The sequence below is a fragment of the Pezoporus occidentalis genome, unplaced genomic scaffold (genome assembly GCF_034315485.1).
Source record: "Pezoporus occidentalis ecotype Australia unplaced genomic scaffold, CSIRO_AGI_Poc_V1 ctg45, whole genome shotgun sequence".
NCBI lineage: Eukaryota > Metazoa > Chordata > Aves > Psittaciformes > Psittacidae > Pezoporus > Pezoporus occidentalis.
The window spans coordinates 6472905-6493969 of record NW_026915780.1 but is presented as its reverse complement, the minus strand read 5'-3'; the positions used below and the strand labels follow the sequence as shown (position 1 = coordinate 6493969).

At 43.3% G+C, this 21065-nt stretch overlaps 1 protein-coding gene across 1 annotated transcript in view; it reads left to right on the top strand.

Annotated features, from left to right (window-relative positions):
• The window catches only part of GRK5 (G protein-coupled receptor kinase 5), a 163784-nt gene that overhangs the window by 70715 nt on the left and 72004 nt on the right, over positions 1-21065 (top strand). The gene's annotated exons all lie outside the window — the stretch shown is intronic.

Here is a 21065-nt window from a genome sequence, read left to right as displayed (position 1 = left end):
ATTTCTCCTGCTCATACCTGCCAAATTGTTGACTGCTGCCTTGGCAAGCAAGGCTAGCAGCTATCTCCTTGAGCATCCTCCACTGGATAACCCAGTGTTACCAGAGGTTGACTTCAGCAACTGAAGCTCCAGCCACTGGCAATGAACGAATGAATGAAAGGCAAGAAACTGTAACAACTGAGATAACAGGCAGCATAATTTGTCTAACTTGAGTGAGCTCCTGGGGCTTGAGTGACAGTGCCCTGGCACAATTTACATTTGAAATTCATGGTGTGTTTATGCAGGGAAAATATGTGGAACGTTTTGAAGCTCTTTTCATGGTCTCCTTCAGTAAATTTTGCTTCCCTTGTCTACTGCTGTAGAGCTAAAAGGTAAAGAAATGAGGCAGGAGCAGAGGTTTTTCCAGTTTATAGCCGTCCAACAACACACAAACCCTGGCATGATTTCTGAAGGTACAGAAACTGCTGGAAGCAGATTGGACTTAATATATTGTAATTTGCTTAGGGAATTCTCTCTGTTGTTCCATGAACCTTGGTTCTTACAGGGGACAACAGGACCAGATAAAACACTTGGCTCTTTGCAAGGGTATAATATCCTAAATGAGTAGTCTTTGAAAAATTAAGTCTGGCAGTGATTTCTGATTCTGAAATGCTGTTTCTGGGTTTGTTTTAGTGTCAGCTTTGTCCTCGATGTAATTTGTTTTGCATTTCTTTTTGTGAGCAAAACGGTGAAGTGACAGAGCCCTTCTGATGCTCTTGGTGGATTTGGCTTCCTTGCAAGGATTACCTGTTGGCTGGGAATTTTAGCAACTGACTTGCTCACGCTGGGAAATCAGGTCCAAATCCTTGTTGTGTGACTGAGGAGTTTTCCTGCTGAGCTGGATGTGATTCCTCATGGAGTGAGGCAGTGCTCAGCCTGAGGAAGCTCATCTGGCCTTTCTGCCTCTGCCATTTTTCAGTTAATCTAGCTAAGGCTGAAACATCCCAGACAAAGAGTTGCAGTTTATAAACAACTCTTTGCTCACCTGACCCATCTTGGAAGAACCAGATGCACTGGGTCTATGGCATTAGGTTGTTTGCACGTGTGTGGTTGACCCAAGGTGCTCAGGGTGGATCTTTTGTACATGCAGATCCATTGCACTGGACTCCGTGTGGCTCGTGCCTCATTGCCATCCAGGAACAAGTACTGGTCATTGCATTCTGGCCTGAAACCACTTCTTTTACTGTCTCTGTCAAGGAAGAACAACTCCCTTGGCTTTAACCCATCTTCATTTGTTATCTTCTGCCAGTCCTTTAGAAGGATCTCAGGACTACAGGTGATTTTGTGAGGCAATGTTCTGAAACGTCTTTCTTGAACCATGAGTTGAACTGCTTTCTGGCTTGCAGGGGTTCCAACTGCTTGGTGTGTCCGCCCATCAGTCCCTACCCTAAACACTTCTTAAGCCCCTGGTCAGTGCCAGTTGAATCTAATAATGAAATAGAGACCCCAGAGAGGGTTTTTTCCTCCAGTCTTTAGGGAAATAGGCAACCAGCAGAGAACCATAGAATCCCAGACTGGTTTGTGTTGGAAGGGACCTTAAAGCTCACCCAGTTCCAACCCCTGCCACAGGCAGGGACACCTTCCACTAGAGCAGCTTGCTCCAAGCCCCTGTGTCCAACCTGGCCTTGAACACTGCCAGGGATGGGGCAGCCACAGCTTCTCTGGGCAAAGAACAACTCTATCCAGTGAAAAAGCTACAGACTCCATTCAGTGTGTTTAGAGATCAAGACAAATACCAGTAGGTTCTGCTCATCACAGACCTCTTTGCCATGTGTCCTCCTCCCAGCACTTTTGGTCAGACACAGTCTTGCCACTTTGGTTAAGTAAGAAATCACACCAAGTCTTAGAGGGTTGCATGGACTGGAGGATGAGGCTGTTGAGGTTTTGTTGCACTCCCCTTTTCTGGATGCTTCCCAAGAGCCTCTGTGGAAAAAAATGGAGGCAGGGATGGGATGGGATGGGATGGGATGGGATGGGATGGGATGGGATGGGATGGGATGGGATGGGATGGGATGGACCTTTTGATTTGACTGCTGCGAAGAAAGGCACGGCTTAGTTTAATGCAGCCATAAGCCATGGCTGGAAAATGCTGCTGTTGTAATTGTGGCAGTACAGTCTACATGTGTGTGTAGATGCCCACATTTTGGTGTAAAAATGTGTGTGCTTTTACACCCCACTAAGGTGTACTGAAAAGAGTCTGTGTCTTGAAAAAATAAGTGTAGTGTGAAAAGAAATCTGTGAAAAACAGGAAGGCTGAAATAAACCAAGGGTCTGCGACCTGTGTTGACACAATTATGAGTCAGTTCATACCTTTTGGTTCCCTCTGTGTTTACAGGAGACTCTGTGTTTGACTATCCATCATCTGGTGTCTTACTGAAAGCCTTGCTTAGTAAAGCCCTTTTTTCCCTTCCTTCTTGTGCAGAGAAATGAAAAAAGAAAAATCAAAACACCCGAGAGAAACACTGGTTTTTGATAAATAAACAAACTCTGGAAACATCTTTATTAAAAGCACCATTTAGCCAAGGAGCTGTTTTGTTGGATTGCACTTGAAAGCAACTTCTTTTCTCCTTTCTTTTTTGTCCAAGGTACGCAACGCCGTGTGCAGGGGAGTTCAGTGGCTGTCATTGTGTGCTAATTATAATTAAATAGGCAAGTGGAACAGGGATGCTGCACTAATACCTTTACAGGGCTCTGAGGGAAGCTTCTCTATGTATACTTGTATATTATGAATGCCTAATAGACATTTCTATTTGTAGCCCTCTTCCCAGCTGTATTTCATTGAATCATAGAATGGTTGGGGTTGGAAAGGACCTTAAGATCATCTAGCTCCAACCCTTCTGGCTGCATTTAATTGTATTAAACCAGCTAGCCCTTTCCAGGATAATACTGGCATTAGTGACCATCTCAATTGGTGAAGATCGGTGTTTGAGACATGAGTGACAGTAACTCATGTGATGAATGCTGCTAGTAGACGGTGTTCTGCTATCATTAAAATTCACAGGTTATGCCTTAGCAAGAGAGATGCTTCAAGGGAAGGGAAAAAATAGCAAGGCCCAGCTTTAAAAATTCCTACATTTGACAAACACTGCATGAAGGGATGCCACAGGTTAGGGATACCCACTAGTTTAAAGGCCATCAGTAAACACGAATCTAAGAAGAAGTTGTAATTTTAAAGGGCAGAGTGTCTTTTTGATGATAAAAGATTCTGGATGTCTGTAAATATTTCTGAATGACGCAAAAGGTTCTGTTGGTTAAAAGCGTGGAATTTTTATTTATTTTGCTCAGACCCATTCTGTGCTTTTTTCTTCCATAAAAAACCTGCTCGGGTGAAAGAGTCGATTATTCTGATCTTTGGCAAATTTTCTTTCGCAACTGTCCAAATGCTATATAATAAATCAAGACTCCCCCCCCCCCCGAGATTGAAGGCTGTGGGGAAACTGCCACAGAATGTGGCTGCTGTTTGTTGGCTAGAGTGGTTTGTTGCATTATTGCAGGAAACTTTAACTCCTTCAGTAAAGCAGTTGCTGGTTGTGCATTGTGCTCATGCAGAAGGGAGAACTCCCATGACGTCTCTTGTTAAACATTTATATTATAGAATCATAGAATAGTTAGGGTTGGAAAGGACCTTAAGATCATCTAGTTCCAACCCCCCTGCCATGGGCAGGGACACCTCACACTAAACCATATAAACCATATTCACTGAGATGTCACAGTCAGAAAGATCAGCCCCATTAATACAGATTTATTTGGCCACGCTTGGATCAAAAAGAGAAAATCAAAACCCCTCCCTGTGCTTTTTAACCTCTTAGGTGACATTTGCGTCCCATTTATCAAGGGCAGAAGGAGCTTGAACTTCCAAATGCTTTTCAGCAATGTTAAAAATACACTTCTGCTTGAGAAACTCTTTGTAGAGGTGGTGAACAGAGTAAGTGGGGCAGAATTGAAGCCACAGAGTTCAAATGCTCCCTTTTTACAAAAGCTGGCCCCTTTTCCTCCTTTTTGTGTAGTACTTCTTCAGACATGATCAAGACCTTCACCTATATGATTTTATTTCACTCACTTTGCACTTCATCTACCTGGAAGCATATTGATAGTGCAGGCTCTGCAATGGGATTCAGACCCAGCTAAATGAGGTTTTTGAGCCACCAGCATGGGCGCTGGTAACAATCAAGAAGCAGCAATATGGACATGAGTGACAGAAAGATGCTCAAGTATTCATCCAGCTTCCTAGGAATGCTTTGCAGCCTGCACTGAGCTCCATCCTGTGGCAGAAAGACTGCTACTATCCCCCAGTTATCTCATTTAGAGGGCACCCCTGCTCTGCTCCATGGTGCTGGGGCATCTGTCATGAATTCCCACCAGCAGCTCTTGGGTTCCTTGGCTTCAGAGGTTTGCCAGCACTGCAAAGATATAAACACATGGGTGAGGGGTCTTGGGAAAGGGAAGTGTGAGTTTCCAGGCTTGCTCGCAAGGGAAGCTGCCTCTGTGAGAGCAAGTGGCAAGATGGCATAGTGATGTTCATTGCGGGATGCGTAGCTGCTCAGGGAATGTAGGTGTAGCAAAGAAACACAATGCGTGTGCAGACCCCAGAACCTGAGTCTACGAGGTGGTATCACTTATAAAGCTTATATCACCTGTAAAGCTTAGGCACTGAAACCAGGAAAGAGAAGGCATCAAAAGCCCAAGCTGATAAAAACCACAAAGAAGCAGCCAATTTTCTCTCCACCAAATTCTTCAGCTCTGATGTTTACAGTGATTAAAAAGCAAGGTTTAGAAGTGTAATCCTGAAGCCAACAAATAGATCAAAGGAAAGAGCTGCTAGCTTGCCTTCCGCTGTGAATAACGGAACACAACTAGTTATAACTTCTGTGATTGTCTCACAGTATCAGTCTGAATACTGCACCTTTGTATCATGGGTTTGGCTAAAAATTGAATTTGAGGTTTTGAGGGTTTTTTCTTTTTTTTTTGTAGTAAGCATCAGCTTTCCTTGGGGAAAAAAAAGATTTCCATTTTTATTGGAAATAAGTTTTTCAACAAATAGTCATTATTCTGTGACATGAAGCAGCAACAGGAATTGTCTCCTTAGTTCTTTCCAAATAAGTAGGCGCATGGGTAGCCGTGTCAGAAAGATGCTGGTGGTGTGAGTGCATGCAGCCAGAGCCAGGTACCCGGCACAGAGCTGTACAGCACCTCTGGGAAGCACTAGGTGTTCTGCAAGCCTGGGGAGCTGCATCAGTGGAGTAGAAAACACTACCCAGTAGAAAAAAAGACACCATAATGTGTCATTGTTCTACTGTTCATTGAAATATATTTCCAGAGAAATTAAAGCTGGAGCTGATAAACACATAGACTCACAAGTAACTTTTTATTCACACCAGATGGGGTGGGTTTTCTTCCTCAATTAGAGTCATGCTTTGTATGATCCAAGTGCCCTTAGATAACTGCAGCTTAAGATATATTTCAGGCACTAGCAGCAATAGCAAAGTGCTATATTGCTGGTGTTCTTGCATTACCCAAGTGCCAGCTCCTAACCTCGATGGGTGCTGGGTGCTGGGTGCTGGCAGGGCTCTGTGTTGTCCCTTGGGATCATGTTTATTGCACCAGCACTGAAGGGCTGGTTGTGGTGCTGCAGCATGGGTAGTCCCTTTGATGCTGGAGTGGTACCTAAGAGAAAACCTCCCCAAATGAGTTGACCTCTGTAGTGGCTGTCCAGGGAGTGAGGTACAGAAAGAGCACAGAGAGGAACCTAAGAAGGACTGAAAGCAAAGCTAGAAGAACAGCTGAGAGCTGTGGATAGGATTTATTGCTCTGGAAAAAGTTGGGCAGATATTTTTGGATAACATTAATGCAGAAAAAAACCTCAAACTGATTTATTTCTAACAAAGAAACAAAGTCCTTCCCCTTGAGAGTCCCCGCTCTGCAAACTTCCCTTCCTCCTCACTTTCTTTGTTTCTTTCTTCTACAGTAGACACAACTTTCCCCTCTCTTCTTTGAGCTAAAAGGTCCCTGTTGCTCCTTCAAAGTACAGTTTATGCAGTTTTTCCAGCATAGACCTTGCCTTCAGCAGTGCCCTTGTAGTTTCTTGTGTTCATGATATGGGACAGCACATCAAATCCATCTAAATTAAATTATATACTCTTCAGGGGCAGGAACTGACAGCTTGATGGAAACTGTTCCAGCACATTAAATGATATGGCTGATGTCAAAACCATGTTGTTTGTTTACAAACCCACAGTTGGTTCAGCTCCTTTCTTTAAAATCCTTCAGATTCAGCTATAATTCTATCATAAACATAGGTTTCTAGTGCTCTAATGATGGACAAATAGAGCAATGTTTGGTGCCCTTGTAAGATTAGCTGTATCCAGTTTATAGCGATGGGGGGAATTGAGAAGGGTTGGGGATTTTTAATGCCATCACTGAAAGTATGTGAAAAACAAGCTGGTTTATGCATCTAGTGAGACTCAAGACTAACACAGGGAGAGCAGGCACCTTGCAGGCTGCTTGTACTTGACAGCTTCCAAGACGGGAAAGGGACGCAGGGGAAATGAGTTGAAATGATCTCAGCCCACGTTCTATTTACAGAATTTATTTCACAAGAATTAATCCATTAAGCATTACCTTGGCACTGGCAATCCAGAAAGAACCCAAGAAAGACGTTGCTATTCTCCATAAAGAACGGGCAGCAAATCCACATCTTCTTACCAAACAGTGAGTCCACACCAGTCCTTGTGCAATAGAAAGCCTCCAAAGGGGCAAATATTATCCCTAAACCTCTGTATTTGAATTCTGTGGCAAGGGCTATATTTGGGGCAATAAATTCTTCACAAATTAAGAAGGAAAAAAAAAGCCATGACACCCTTTCAATTATTTCCAGAAGTTATTACAGGGATATGCAGAAACGGAATTAGAAGATAATATAGTCTTTTAAAAGATCCATTTCATCTCTCACTGAAAATAGAATAGATACTGTGAGCTGCAGGGTTTTTCATTATCTTATTAGGTAATACAAGTCGTTAAGGCTAATTAATACTTCTGCAGTGATTTGGAATTGTGACATGCTGTACAAGCGCTCATGGGTCCTGTTAAATAGTAACTTGGTTGTTCAGGGAATTCATTTTAAACCCAGTTTAGCGCTTGCAGGTTGTGGGGCCTGAGAGGTAGGGCTGCATTTGTGATAAAAACTTACTCTTCTCCTGCAGAACTCACTTGTATCTTTGCTACTGGTAGTAGTGAGGAGGTGGCAGGGGAAAGCAAAGGCTCTGGTTTGGTTGATTGTTCAGCTCTGCTGGAGTCAGTGGGAAAGATTCCCTTAAATTATACAGGAGGCCTCTTATAACAGAAGGAGGGAACTGTAGGGAGTGAATAGGGGAAAAGATCTACCAGACCTACGTCATTATGGTTGCTGGGAGGTGCGCTCATGGGATGAGCAGCCTGAAATCCTCATGTCTGGGGGTGCATTCAGGCTTTCAGGAAGGCATGGGATTAACCTAAGTTAATGCTTCTTAAGGAAAATAACTCTTTTGGAGTAGCTGGTAGAGGAAGCATTATTTTGACTTGGCTTCTGCTGGTTGTTGCAGAGGCCTCTAGGGTTGTGGCTGGGTTTCGTTTTAGGAAGAGCTGCTCCTTTGCTAGGAACAGTCATGCTAGAAGTATGGCACGCCAAAATGCTGCAGGTCAGTGAGGAGGAACATAAGAGTCTGAGCCCTTGGCTGAAACATTCTGTAACAAAACCAAGCTTTTTGAATGAACTGTGTGCACTAGAAATTGCAGTTATTATTCTGGTTAAAACTTGAAATCAAGCATTCTTCTGTTTCTTCCATCCATGTCCTTCTTTGGTGGAAGAGGGGCAGGAGGAAAAGAAACATCCTATTCTTTACTTAAAACCAGAAATTTAGTGGTAGCCTTATTTTATGTTAAAGTTACCCAAAGCCCATAAAATATTTTGAGTGAAGCAAAATTCACACTTTATATGTGTGTGTGTATACGTATGTATATACATGTATATATATATACACACACATATATATATACACATATATAGAGAGAAGCTGGTTTGAATATCTGCAAAATACAAAAGCAATCTTGTCCTTCCTTGTTTCAATTTGAACAGTAAAATGAATATAAATACAGTATTTCTATTTTAAATATAATAAAATGTACTGCAAATTGTTTTACGGGTTAACAGGGTTGGGATTCATACTCCTTTTAATCCACGTCTGAGGTGAGACCCCACATAAAGTGCAAATCTGGCTGATTATTATCCTAGTGCTCCTAATTTTTGGCTTTCAAGGAAAAGAGAGGCTGAGAAGTTGTTTGAGATAATCTCACACATAGCTTTTAATAACTATAGCAATAGACAAGGGGTAATGGGTTTAAACTTCAGCAGTTGAAGTTCAGATTGGATATAAGGAAGAAGTTCTTTACTGTGAGATTGGTGAGGCGCTGGCACAGGTTGCCCAAAGAGGTGGTAAATGCTCCATCCCTGGCAATGTTCAAGGCCAGGTTGGGCAACATGGTCTAGTATGAGGTGTCCCTGCCAGTGGCAGCAAATTGGAGCTAGATGACCTTAAGGTCCTTTCCAACCCAAACCATTCTATGATTTTAAGACACGGGATAGGTGAATTCATGTGGGGAATATTAAAAGCCGGATTTTTTGCTGGTTTGGCTGAATCTCTGAAGTCATTGAGAGATTCCATTTATTTTTCAGGTGAGGACTGTGTGCTGCTTTGAGAACACTTTGGAGGTGATAACTGAAAATACTTCCCTGTGCAGTTTCTTCTGTGTAGATCAGAAACTGGGGCATGGCCATGAATTCTGCTGAATATTGATATTAAAATAGAACCCCCTCTTGGCAGGGTCAAAGCCGGAGTTAGGAGACCATTTCTGAATAGAGCTCCTGGTTATGCCAGTGTTTTTTATTTACTTATTAATCACATTTTTACTATGCTAAACCAGTGCCAGGGACTTTTAAGACAAGTCAAATAAATTCTCTACCCTCAGCTGCTGTCTTTTACATGAAGTAATGGAAAGGATGAGTGAAAGCCCAACGTAGGGAAAGGAAACAAAACTGTAGAGCACGATAGGATAATGCAAACTCCTGAGCGTAGGGAGGAAGGCAGACTGGTGTTTGATTTTGTTGGAGAACTCCCTGTAGTCCTGGAATTTGTAAAGCTCAGTCCAAAAATGGCTCAACAAAGAGTCTGAACTGTTATAATCCTTAAAAAATATGTTATGGAGCAGAGCAAGACATTTAGGTCACAAATTTAGTAAATTAAGAAAAATGTGATGGTTTTTACCTTTCCAGAAGAACGATTGATTCATTACAAAAGATGGGAAGTCTTTATGGTATTAAATGACCCACAGAAATATAATCTCTGCAAATAGTCACTGATTTCTTTGTACCTGCCAGATCCACCACCCTCCTGCCCTGCAGCAGCACCAGCATTGTATTTGCACCTTGAGGGTCTCTGTACGTCGCAGTGATTTTCTGAGCTCTTGCTTGATCAAGTTAGGACAAGGCAGTGTTGACAGATTGGTGAAGGCTGTTCTCGTGAGCAACAGGACCTGGCTCAATTACATATAAGTACTTGCAGTGTTGAAACAGCCCCCTGTAAGTGCTTTCGGGCTTTCATAACTCCCGGTTCAAAATACTCTTGGCATTTGTAAACATGGCTTATGGAGAAAAATGGGTTTGAGCACAGGAAGAATTTGGTGTAAGTCACTTCAGAAATACTATGGCAAACAATATTCAGCACTAGAGTATCACGTTCATCGTATTTGACCTTTCGGCATAGGTATAGGTTGCCTCATGAGCAGTGGCTTCAACAAACTAGACCCTGAGTGAGTAAGAAATAAGTAAGAACACCCTCCAAAGGTACAGCACGGACTCTGAAATGCAAAAGAGAGAAACCCATGGTGGGTGACTTACTGAATAGCATGGAATATTTGATTTCATGTGGCAAAGTATGACATATTATAGCTGATCAGCTCTGCAACAGCCAAAGCCAACCGGCAGCCGTGCAAGATCAAGCCATCAAGCAAGATCCTTTTCAGAACTCTTTGGCTGAGCAAGCTAAACCTGCTCAAGCTAAGCATGAGTAACTAGGTGGGGTATCCTTGGGAAAGACCTCTGTGCTGGTGACAGGTTGGGCATCTCACACAGGAGGGAGCTAATGCGTCCCTGGAGCAGGAATGTGCCAGCACTGTTGGCTCCTGGAGGCCTGCGTGTACTTAAAGAGGATGGAGAAAGGAAGACAGGAGGGCATGTGGGCTTGGGGGATAACTGTAGGTAAGGGTACATCCCCTTTGCATTGTCAGTGGGGGTATTCCTGAGGCTTGTGCTGTTTGGGAGAGGGGAAAAAAGCCAACATGAAAAGAGCAGCTATTCAGCCACCCTCACACTGGGAGCGGACCTCATGACTGTCCTTAGCTCCATGAAGGCTTTTTTCCTCCAAGGTAGAAACTCCTTCCTTCTGAGACTGCTTTCATCCCTGCCCACGAGACTGTGGGTGTCCATACGCACCGTAACCTCATTATCTTCAATGGAAAAATAAAACCCCAAAACCCATTAAAAATACTGCCTATGCCAGTATTGTCAATGCCAATGTGACTATGAATCAGTGGTCAGAGCTGCGAGTGAGAATTACAGCCTGTTCTCTGTGTTCTTTGCCATGGACAACCCTTAGTCCTATGACTAAGACTAATGTCTTTTTTAAACCTATTCAAAGTCTCCTTGGGGGCCAGAGCCTTTCTTATGAGCTAAAAATCAACGTATTTAAGTAAGGTCTTACGGAGTGGAAGGCGGCAATGCGAAGTTTCAAACTCTGCAGAGGAGCTGCCAATGCAAAGGTCACACAAGGTTGTGGTTACTCCCACTGCGTGCTGCAATGGGCTTCATGTGTTAGTACCGACTGGGATTACAGCAGGGCCAGCACAGAGAGAGGGAAGACACGGATCCACCCTGTAGCCCTGTGGTTTTCGCAAGTTTTCTGGCACTGGCCTCTGTTCCAAATCCTAAAGGAGCTCTGGTGGAGAGTTGCCATCCTGGTCCAAAAAGAGAGGTAGGATTTTATTCTCAATAGCACTGTTGAACTGCATGGAAAGTAGTCATCGCCCACAATCAATTACTAGGAAGCACCTATAGATTGCTTGAAATCTATAAAGAGCTCTATACACTATAGCTGATAGCGTAGGTAGGCTTTGTTTTCTCTTTTCTCATATGATATGAGACCAGTTGATAACCTGTCCTTCTCCATTCCCAAGAAGAGATTATGTTTTTCTTCCTAAGCCCCAGTGATTTTAGCTTTCTGTCTCACCAGTTGCTGGGGACTGATGAGGCTAAACCCTGTCTCCCAAAAAGCCTTTATCCTTTGTGTAAATTAGTTGATAGATTCATTCTACTGATACAAGTCAAAACAATGTTTTAGCTGGCAGAATTGTGTGGAATTCTGCCTCTTCCATTTTTTTTCCCCTCCCATTAGCAAACTAGTGTTTCCCTAACAAGTCCCCAGATCTGGCAGTTTTCCAGGGTTTCCCTTTTTGGTAGGCAGCCCTAAGGAAGGGAATCTCATCTTGCTGCCAGCTCACCCACTTACAACATGTGTTGGGGAGGGATTAGAAACTCTTTCCTTCAACAGCACTGGAGCAGAGGAGGCACTGGGAGTTCATCTGGAGGCTCTGCCTGTGAGATATGGATTATCAAACCTTAAATTAGAGAGCAAATACCACCCTTTGGTTTTCATCCTCCTTCTTTTTCCCCTTCATTTAAGTGAATTTAGGTCCTGGTTACAGGTAATGTGGAGATAGCCCTTGAAAGGGAGATGTTGTGTTTAACTCCCAGGCAGGTGCAGTCTCTGCTCTGGTCCCTTCCAGGCTGGAGCTACAATGGCAAGAGAGAGAATACTTCAGCACCCATCATTGCTCTTGGCTGGCTCTGCCAGCCTGGATGCCAGCTGTGGTGGTGGGTTTTGCATAGCTGTGGGTTTGATACCAGTTTAGCTTGCCAACTGCCGGCATAAGCTGTGTAACTTGCAGCTCCACAAATGCCATGCCAGCATCTGTTTCTCATCCTACAGCATTTTAAATGATGCACATTTCCAGCTGTCTTCCCTTTCCTTCCCCATTTCAAAGCACATATTGCTCTGAGATGCATTTCCAGGCTACGCAGGCCATATGCAAGGCAAAGGAGGGCTGCAGAGGTTTGACATGAACTGTTCATGCCCTTGTCCTCCAGCATGGTCGTGCATTGAAGCAGAAGAAACCCTCAGCTGTGAAGGAATCCTACAGCTTGTGGAATGTGTTAATTAAACAAGCATCTCTGGAAGAGGTAAAATGGTAGAGGACCTCTGCAGATAACTTGGCAGCACCCTAATACAGCATTCACAGCTTCAAGTCTCTTAGGAAAAAAGCTGAACAGCCTTTATAGAGGGCTTTTAAAGCCCCACTTTCCAGTAGGAATGTAGCAGAAGAATGCTGTGAAGGCCCTGAAAGTCTGCTGCTCACAAGCAGAGGAAAGATTAAATTCCAGGGCTTGCTTTGGGGTAAATTGCTGACCTCTGTCTTCAGCTTTAAGCCCTCTGAAGAAAACCATTCCTAGCATACAGCAAGATGAGTTGCTTTTGCTGGATTCTTTCCTGCATGCAGTGTAGTGGTTTAATATGGGTATAGCAGGAAACAAGGAAAATTGAAAGCATAATTAATTTTGAATGGCATGATCTAAGAGGTGATTTCTTTTAAGGAGCTAGAAGGCAAAGGGATCAGTGTTAAATATTTTAAGTGAGCTCTTGGAACAAACCCTTAATGGAATTTTTTCTCATCCTCCCCTTTTACGACTGTAAAATCTATGTTTTCTGCTGCTTCTCTTTTGTTATTTATAGACTTTAAAACCTTAATCAGAACGATTTTACTTATTGGGTTATAAAATTCCTTTATCTTCTGTCCCACAAAGTCAATAAGCATTTCTTCAGCACAGTAACAGATCCCCATTCTGCTTTCTGGGCAGATTTCCTTGCTATCAGTGCAATTTCTGCTCACTGAGTCAATGTCTCAAGGCGCAACCTCTTCCTGCTGTGCTACGACGAAGCATTTCCTATAGTAGCCTTATGATTTCCCAAAGTCCTTCTCCCTCTTCAGAGCCTGGGAAAGCAGATGGACCCTATGGGATGACCTGGAGGTCATGAAATCCAGGCTGTTAGCGCTGAAGTGGGGAAGCGCATTCCAGAGGAGACAACCCTTCCACCAGGAGTGTTTGCAGCTCCCTTTGCTCTCCAGCCCACACAGTGCTAAGCTGATACTGAGCTCTTCAAGTGATTGCAAATGGCATGGCCTGGGGCACGGAGACAGCAGATGCTTGGTATTAGGTTGTTGTGGCTCTGTTTTCCACTCGAGCTGGAGCTCAACTACTAGTTAATAACAGTTGCAGGGACCCTGTGCAGTGCATGTCTTGAGCAGGGCACCTAGGAAGAAAAAGTCCATTGAAAAGCATTGTGCTGCTCTCAGTTGTTCAAAAGGGGAAGACAGCGTGTGAGGCACAAATCACTGCAGAGAGGTCCGTATTCAAATGTCAAGCCCACAATTTTCTCAGCAGTCATAAGGAGAAAACCACTTGGAATATCCAACCCAGCCCTGAACCCAAGTGACAAAACACCCCCCTTCAATTTGGCTTCTTACAAATGCTGGCTTTTTCATTACATGTAAGTAAATCAGTTGTGTTTCTCACCCCAGGCTTGTAAGCTCTAATTATGTCCCTGAGTCATATTGGATTGGCCTGGCACTCGGCTGCCCTAGAGCATGACCAGATGTGGTGAACCTTCCATCCTGTCAAAACTCTAAATGTGAAATAGAGCTAGGAATGACGTGGGTCTCTTGTGGAAGTCCCTGGGGTCAGAGAATGGGTGCTTGGCATTGCTCTACAGCTTCTGTTGCTGAAGAAGGAGAAGGACATGTGGTCACTGTGCTGTAATAAATATAGCTGACCTATCTCAAAGAATTGCTGTGGATAAATAGTAAACTGTGGCCTGGAGGAGGTTATCAGTCGACACCAGGAATGTGGCCTCTGCGTCATAGTCAGACCTAGAACCAAACAGATCAGGGTTAAAGAGTCTGAGAACAACAGAGTAAAAGATCATGGTCTGGTTCAAGGCAGTGGAAAGTGCATACAAAAACCATAATCCAGGCAGGACGAGGCTGAGATAAGTGGTGAAACATTAATGCCGCTATGAAAACACATCATCAAAAGGCAAAACCAAATCAGGAAGAATGAAACCAGCACCGCGACAGGCACTCTGGTTTTGTACCTGCGGAAGCTCTCACGATCTCTTCATTGGGTAAACAGAAGCTACCTGTCCAGGGCCCTTTCCAAGCAGTACAGGAATTACAGGTGTAATTGCAGGTGGTTTAATGCAGCATTCATGTGAACAGCCTAAAGAGTGGCAGCGTGGGCTCAATAAGAAGTAGCAGGAGCAACTAATGTTTCTAAACAGCATCACTGAAACGGAAGATGGACATGCCATGGCGTTTCATGCTGTTGCCCATTGCACCTTAACAGGCTTTTTCTGTCCCAAAGTGTACTTGCACTGTCATTTCATGGTGTTGATCTGTTTTACTTAGAGTGCTTGCAAAGTAAGATCTTACTTGGACCTCCTGGTCTCTAATTTGCAGCAAGTGGAACTTATGCCCCATGTAATTTTGGAGAACAGCTATTTTAATGCTTCATGTCAGAAATTTCTTCTTATTAATGACCTACTGTAGCTCTTTAAAAATGCTACTCTTACCCAGAACTCAGCTGCCAGCTACTCAGAGAATCAAGGGATCCAAAAATGAAGTTAATACCTTCAGTATAGCAGGGCTGATGTAGAGCTGTGCAGCTATGATGTGATACCAGACACAAGAAATAGAAAGTGGTCTCTGTCTTAACTGTGGCAGTAACAAACTCAGAGGTTGTTAATCAGTGATTTCTTACCTTTCCTTGCTTTGGGGAACTCCAGCTAAAACGTGGATACCTCCATGGGAAATGTAAAGCTTAGTAAGCGAGGCCCTGGCCTGAGCTTTTCGAGGTCTGAGCATGGACTCAAAGACATGGCTGATCAGGTGATTTCAGTTATTTAATCAGAAAATTATGGGAAGGCTGGAGGGAAGAACACAGGAAAACCTGATAAGAAGCTGCGAAAGTTAAAATGCCACGAGGATGCTGAATTGTGAACAAAAGAGAAGCAAGCCATTTAAACTCAATGCATTGTCTCATCTGGAGAGCTCCGCGGTATCACAGTTCCCAGTGAAATCACTGGACTTTATATGAATTCTTGGAGTATCTTCTAATATTTGTAAGTCTTTTCACAGTGATGTATGCAGTGGGGAATTTTCTGAGTAGAGCAATGTGAGTATTACCATGAGGCTGTGCCAAGGGTAGGACCAGGCAACCGAGTGGATGAAATCAGAGTGTGTCAACACAGGCACCTAAGGCAAAGTGAATGTTGTTTTGGGTCTGTTCAGTGCAAATACCATTTGTGAGGGATGCGGGCAGATTATTCCGTACTAGAGCCAGGTCTTACCACCCTTACTGATGTAATCTGTCCTGACTGGTGAGGGTAACCAAAACCAGCTTTCTTATTTGTGCTAGAACTTCTGTTTCCCTTCTGTCATATCTTTGCTGACTTGCTGCCTCTATTTGCACAAGCTGTTTTCATTGAACACTGTAGATTGATTCTGGGGAAAAGAAGGCAAGTCAGCTGTGCTCACCATGTCGATGATGTGATTCAAAAGCGGTTTGGCCACACCTAAACAAAAAGAGGGAAGAAAATCCTCTTGGTCTTTGGCAGAGGATGAGGTGACAGCCTTCCAAACACCCTCATTTCCTCTCATTCAAAGTCTGGCATCCGAGAAATGGGGCGGCTGTCATCACGTTATGAGTGAGTTCGTTTGAGAGCATGATGGTACACACGTGGGAAGTTGGCCAACAGGACAGAGAGCAAGAGAAGCCTTTTGCAGACAGGGTTTTTTTTCCCCATGGGACATAACCTGGGACCCTCCAAGGCAAACCACGCTTGCTTTTCTCCACAGATTTTCTCCAAGTGCTGTGCCACATGTGGCAGTTGCAGACAGCATTGACTCAATACTTGATGTTGCACAGGACTGTGAATTCTGGTCTATGTAGTTTGTTGTGTGTGGGAATATCAGATAAGATCCTTTAATTTGGCTTGTGTATGCTCTGCTTGGACGTTGCAGCCTATATGGCATTTCTTATCAAGGCTAGGATGTTAAATGTAGTGTCCTGGCCAAATTCCAGCCTGGATGTTTATATTCTGCTCACTTAAATGCTGCCATTGGATCATTATATGAGAGCCAACTGTGGTGCTTGTCCTTTGCTAGTAACAAATATGCCCCTACGATCTGCTTTATGGGGAGGCACATCAGCTCTCCTCTAAGGACCGTGAAGCCATGATTCATGTTAATAATGATAACATGCACCAGACCAGACCTTGTGGATTTTTTGTTGCCTTTTTTCTCTGTAACCTCAAGGTTTATTTGCTTACTTTTGCAGTACCTTTGATTTTCTTACAGCGTTTGTGTCCCTGAGTTATCACATGATGTATCTCCTGCATGCTGCTGTACCACAAGCCCATGTAATGGGTGAAGGATAAAAACCAGATCTTTCAAATGAGGGTAGTTTCTCAAGTGCGTATTTCTTCAAGAGGCTTGTTTAGTCTGTTTCTGTTTTGCCAGAACATTGTGTTTTTAAGGAGTCTCCTCCTTTACCTGAATAAATCATGATTCCCTTTTCCTACATCAGTAGTAGAGGTTGAATCTGAGGGGGCTTGGAAGGTGTCTCCAAGAGGCACCCAAAAGCAATGAATATTTATTCATATTCTCTAAACCTTTCCACTCACCATGGCAGGACTGCCTTGTTTTTCTGTGTTTATTCAGCGCCTAACACCATGCTCCTCTCCGTATGATCTTTGTCCTGTGCCATGATTAGGAATTAGCACAGTAAAATGGTCTTTTTTAGCAATAATGTTACAAAATAATAACAGGAAGAGTGAATGAGGAGGCAGGACTTCACTTTCCCTGCTTTGCTCCTCAGGGAGATGTGTCAGGCAGATCTCTATTCCAGCAAGGCAATTCTGTAAGGATGGAGCAGAGATCTACTTTAAGTCTTGTTATCAGTGTTGTAGCCACTGATTTCCCCTTGTAAAGAGGCTGAGTGGAGTACGCAGGGTGCTGCACCCACTGCTCACATACTTTCAATGTTAAAATGCATACGTGGGAGTGTTTGAATACTCCCATGGAGTTTCCCACTTAAGGCTGTCAGATAACCCAGAGTATATCTTGGTGAATTATAGAGTTCTCCCACAGTCTTCTTTGCTAACACTTTCCCCTTTTTGCAGGCCAAAACGAGGTATTTATTTAATTTTTATAACTCTTATTTTCTAAGTGTAAAGAATGGTAGAAATTAGTGAGCTGTAGAACAGCTTCAATCAGACATACAGACCTCTTGAAAGGTAGCGAGATTCCAGGTTTCACATAAGAGATGGGTGCCATGGGGTGGAGAAGCAGTTACAGATCTCATTCAGGCCAAGTACATGGGCGTCCCGTTTCATATTTCACGTTTCTTTTCACCTGGAACATAATTAATTCAAGAAGCGAGTTCCATAAGTTATATTTTTAGACAGTCCTGGTCCCAGCTGAGCAAAGGAAAACTCGTCATTTCCTCATAGCTGGGTTGCGGCAAACAGAACAAGAACAATAGCTGCTAAAGGGGCAGCTGAAGACTCGAGGTTTCTTACGTAATGTGGAGGCTGGGGTTCCCACGTGAGAACGTGTCTTTATGCGTATTCTGAAAACAGCACAACAGAAGTATTGTGTTGCGACTTGCATAATGTGTAACTCTGTTCCCAACACTTCAGTGCACACTGTTGCTAAAAGAACGCAACGTCAGAGCTTTAATAGCAAATTCATTGTGTAAACGAAACACACCAAACCCACCTCAAGTTGCCTTTGGATTCCTTGACTAATGAACAGTATCATAGAATCATAGTTGGAAGGGACCTTAAAGCTCACCCAGTTCCAACCCCTGCCACGGGCAGAAACACCTTCCACTAGAGCAGCTTGCTCCAAGCCCCTGTGTCCAACCTGGCCTTGAACACTGCCAGGGATGGGGCAGCCACAGCTTCTCTGGGCACCCTGTGCCAGCGCCTCAGCACCCTCACAGGGAAGAGCTTCTGCCTAAGAGCTCATCTCAGTCTCCCCTCTGGCAGGGTAAAGCCATTTCGCTGGCTCTGTTACTACTTGCTCTTATAAAAAGTCCCTCTCCAGTGTTCTTGCAGGCACCTTTAGGTACTGGAAGGCTGCTGGGAAGTCCCCCCATGAGCTGAACGTTTGTTTTTTCACAAGGGTTGGCCCCATTGACAGGGTCAAAGCTATGTTAAGGCTGATATTGGTCATGCAACTGGCCATAGAATGATCTAGCACTGCAAACGCTACTTCCTACGTTTTCTTCTTACTTCATCTCCACAGATGAGATCAGTGGAAAGGAAGATGGGGAGGGAATAGCATGGAGATTGCAAAACATGCTGGGAGAAATGTACTTTTCCATGCATGTCTTGCTTGCTGGACTGCACATTCTTCTTTCCCTGATGACAGTATTATGTGCTGGGGTTTGCTGGTAGCTAGGCAGCTACCCAAAGCAACAAATCCAGGTGCCAATGAAACTTTCCATTGACTGAAGTGGGTTCAAGGGAGCAGTAACAACTCACAATTCAGTCTCTTCTGAGGCCACAATACAAGGTCCTATACAATATTTTTAACTGCAAATTATTCCAAAATCACTCTCAAAGCGTAATCTGTACTTCATGCTGCTTCTCTGTACCAAGGATTTAGAAGGAAAATGGGTTATTAGTACCTAATTTACATTTTATGTTTTATCCTTCCTGGCAAGTTAAAGCTGTGGTCAATGGTTCGGCCCCAAATGGCCTTTCATTGCTCAGGCTGTCCAGACATTCATAACCTTATGAGTCCTTACCAAAGAGGCTCCTATTTGTGCCAGAAATATTGAGAGAATGCTCATGTGGAATATGCATAATGTAAGAACAAAATGGAATTCAAGGAAAGTAAGGCAATATTAATCCCTGATAAGCAGATAGAGGTGCTTAATTATTACAGATCAAAAAATCATACAAAACACTGAATGAATCTTATTCAGTCTCTCTTCTTATCCCTCTTATTCTGCTGTGTTATGTTTCTATATTTAGGCTGAAAAACCCCAAAACCCTCTGGACAAGAAGCTGCTTGTGTTTTGATTCCCATATAGCTCTCAAAGATAGCATCTTCTTTGAATTTTCCAGTTAAGCCTTCTGAATTTGGTGGTACTACTCACACATCAAGGTCCTAACACATCAGCAGGCACAGCAGAACTGGCCCTGCAGTACATAATAAATAACAAAGAAGCTCCTCCCAAAGCCAAACCTTCTGAGTAAGGGTTGCTGTTATCAGTGGGCCTGGGGAGCACCATCCATTATTAAGGTTGCCTAATACTGCACATTAGAAGATTAAGATTTTCCCACAGTTGTATAGACTTAAATTTTCCATGCTGGATATTTTCTGTGTTATAACCTTCCCCTCCCCAACTTTATCTATCTATCTATCTATCTATCTATCTATCTATCTATCTATCTATCTATCTATCTATCTATCTATCTACCTATCAATCTATCTATCAATCTATCTATCAATCTATCTATCAATCTATCTACCTATCTTCAGCAGCAGGCTGAAAATGGGAGCCAGGATTGAGCAGAAAGACAGAGAAGCTGCATCAGTCCACTGCAGGAATGAGCACTGGTGAATGAACACCACTATAGTTATTACAGCTTTAATGTTCAGCTAAGCGTGAGGTAGTTTATTCTGCTTTCAGATGAGGTTAGTTACATTACATGTTGCTGGGGGAGTTCATAGAGCTTTAATTCTATTTTGCAGCAACTTATCTACCCATACATCTTCATAAAGGAAAGAGGCCATCAAGGTTACATTTCAGGGAAGGATCCCGTCTTGAGGATCTCTGAATGCTTTTTCCTCCACTGAAAGAAACTAGCCACTTCAGACTGAGATGCAAAGTCTAAGCAGATGTTTCCCAAAGGATGTCCTTTTGGAGAGCTGTTGCAGAGCTGCTGGAATGCTGTAAATTTATATCCCACTTGTACTGCTGCATACTGTCTTACCAGTGTAGAACAAGTCCCAGGATCAGATGGATGGGGGATTTGGGACCCATTATCTAGAAAGATTGAGATTTAATGTAGAAGTGGAGGGAACTTGCTCGTCTTAGGGGACCTAGAATGGAGAATCAGTGCTGCTGGGAAAGATGGCAAGAAGTTAGGGATGGAATGTGAAAGAAAACAGAAATGGAAAATCATGGTCAAGCAAGACCCTGGAACTGAGAATGATCAGCTAACAGTTTACAGTTCCCTTTCCCAGCTCCCAGCAGCACAAGTGGATACAGTGATACCTCTGTTTCAGCTCTGCTGATATGGGTGTCAACATGACGGAGCTCTGTTTCAAAGAAAATTTAGGAAAGAGCTCAGGAAAAGCTGTAATAAAAGGATAAAGCTGCCAAGTTGAAAGTTCCCAGCTTTTGTGTGAGCTCTTCCTAATGAGTAAGAGCTTCTCTCTTGGTCCACAGCAGTTTTCTTTCTCCAGTTTAACAGTTCCTTAAAAGCTTAGGAAATTAACCATGAAAAATATGTGTTAAAGCAATGAGCACCTAAGATGGATTTTGAATTAAGGCTGCCTATGCAGCTTCAATCCGTATCTCTCTATATATCACAGGCTTAGTTCCCTTCCCCAGGAGCCCTAAAGCAGTCAATACAAAAGACTGAGTTAGTCTGGGGGTGAAACTGGGTTGTCTAATAAAGGAGGTTAGAACGACTGACTCATTTATTGCATGAGGTAAAAAAGTGTGTGATAAATTTAAATATGGATTTGCAGTATCAAAGGAAATGGTCTCATGGCCAAAGCAATTGAATAGCACACGAGGGATC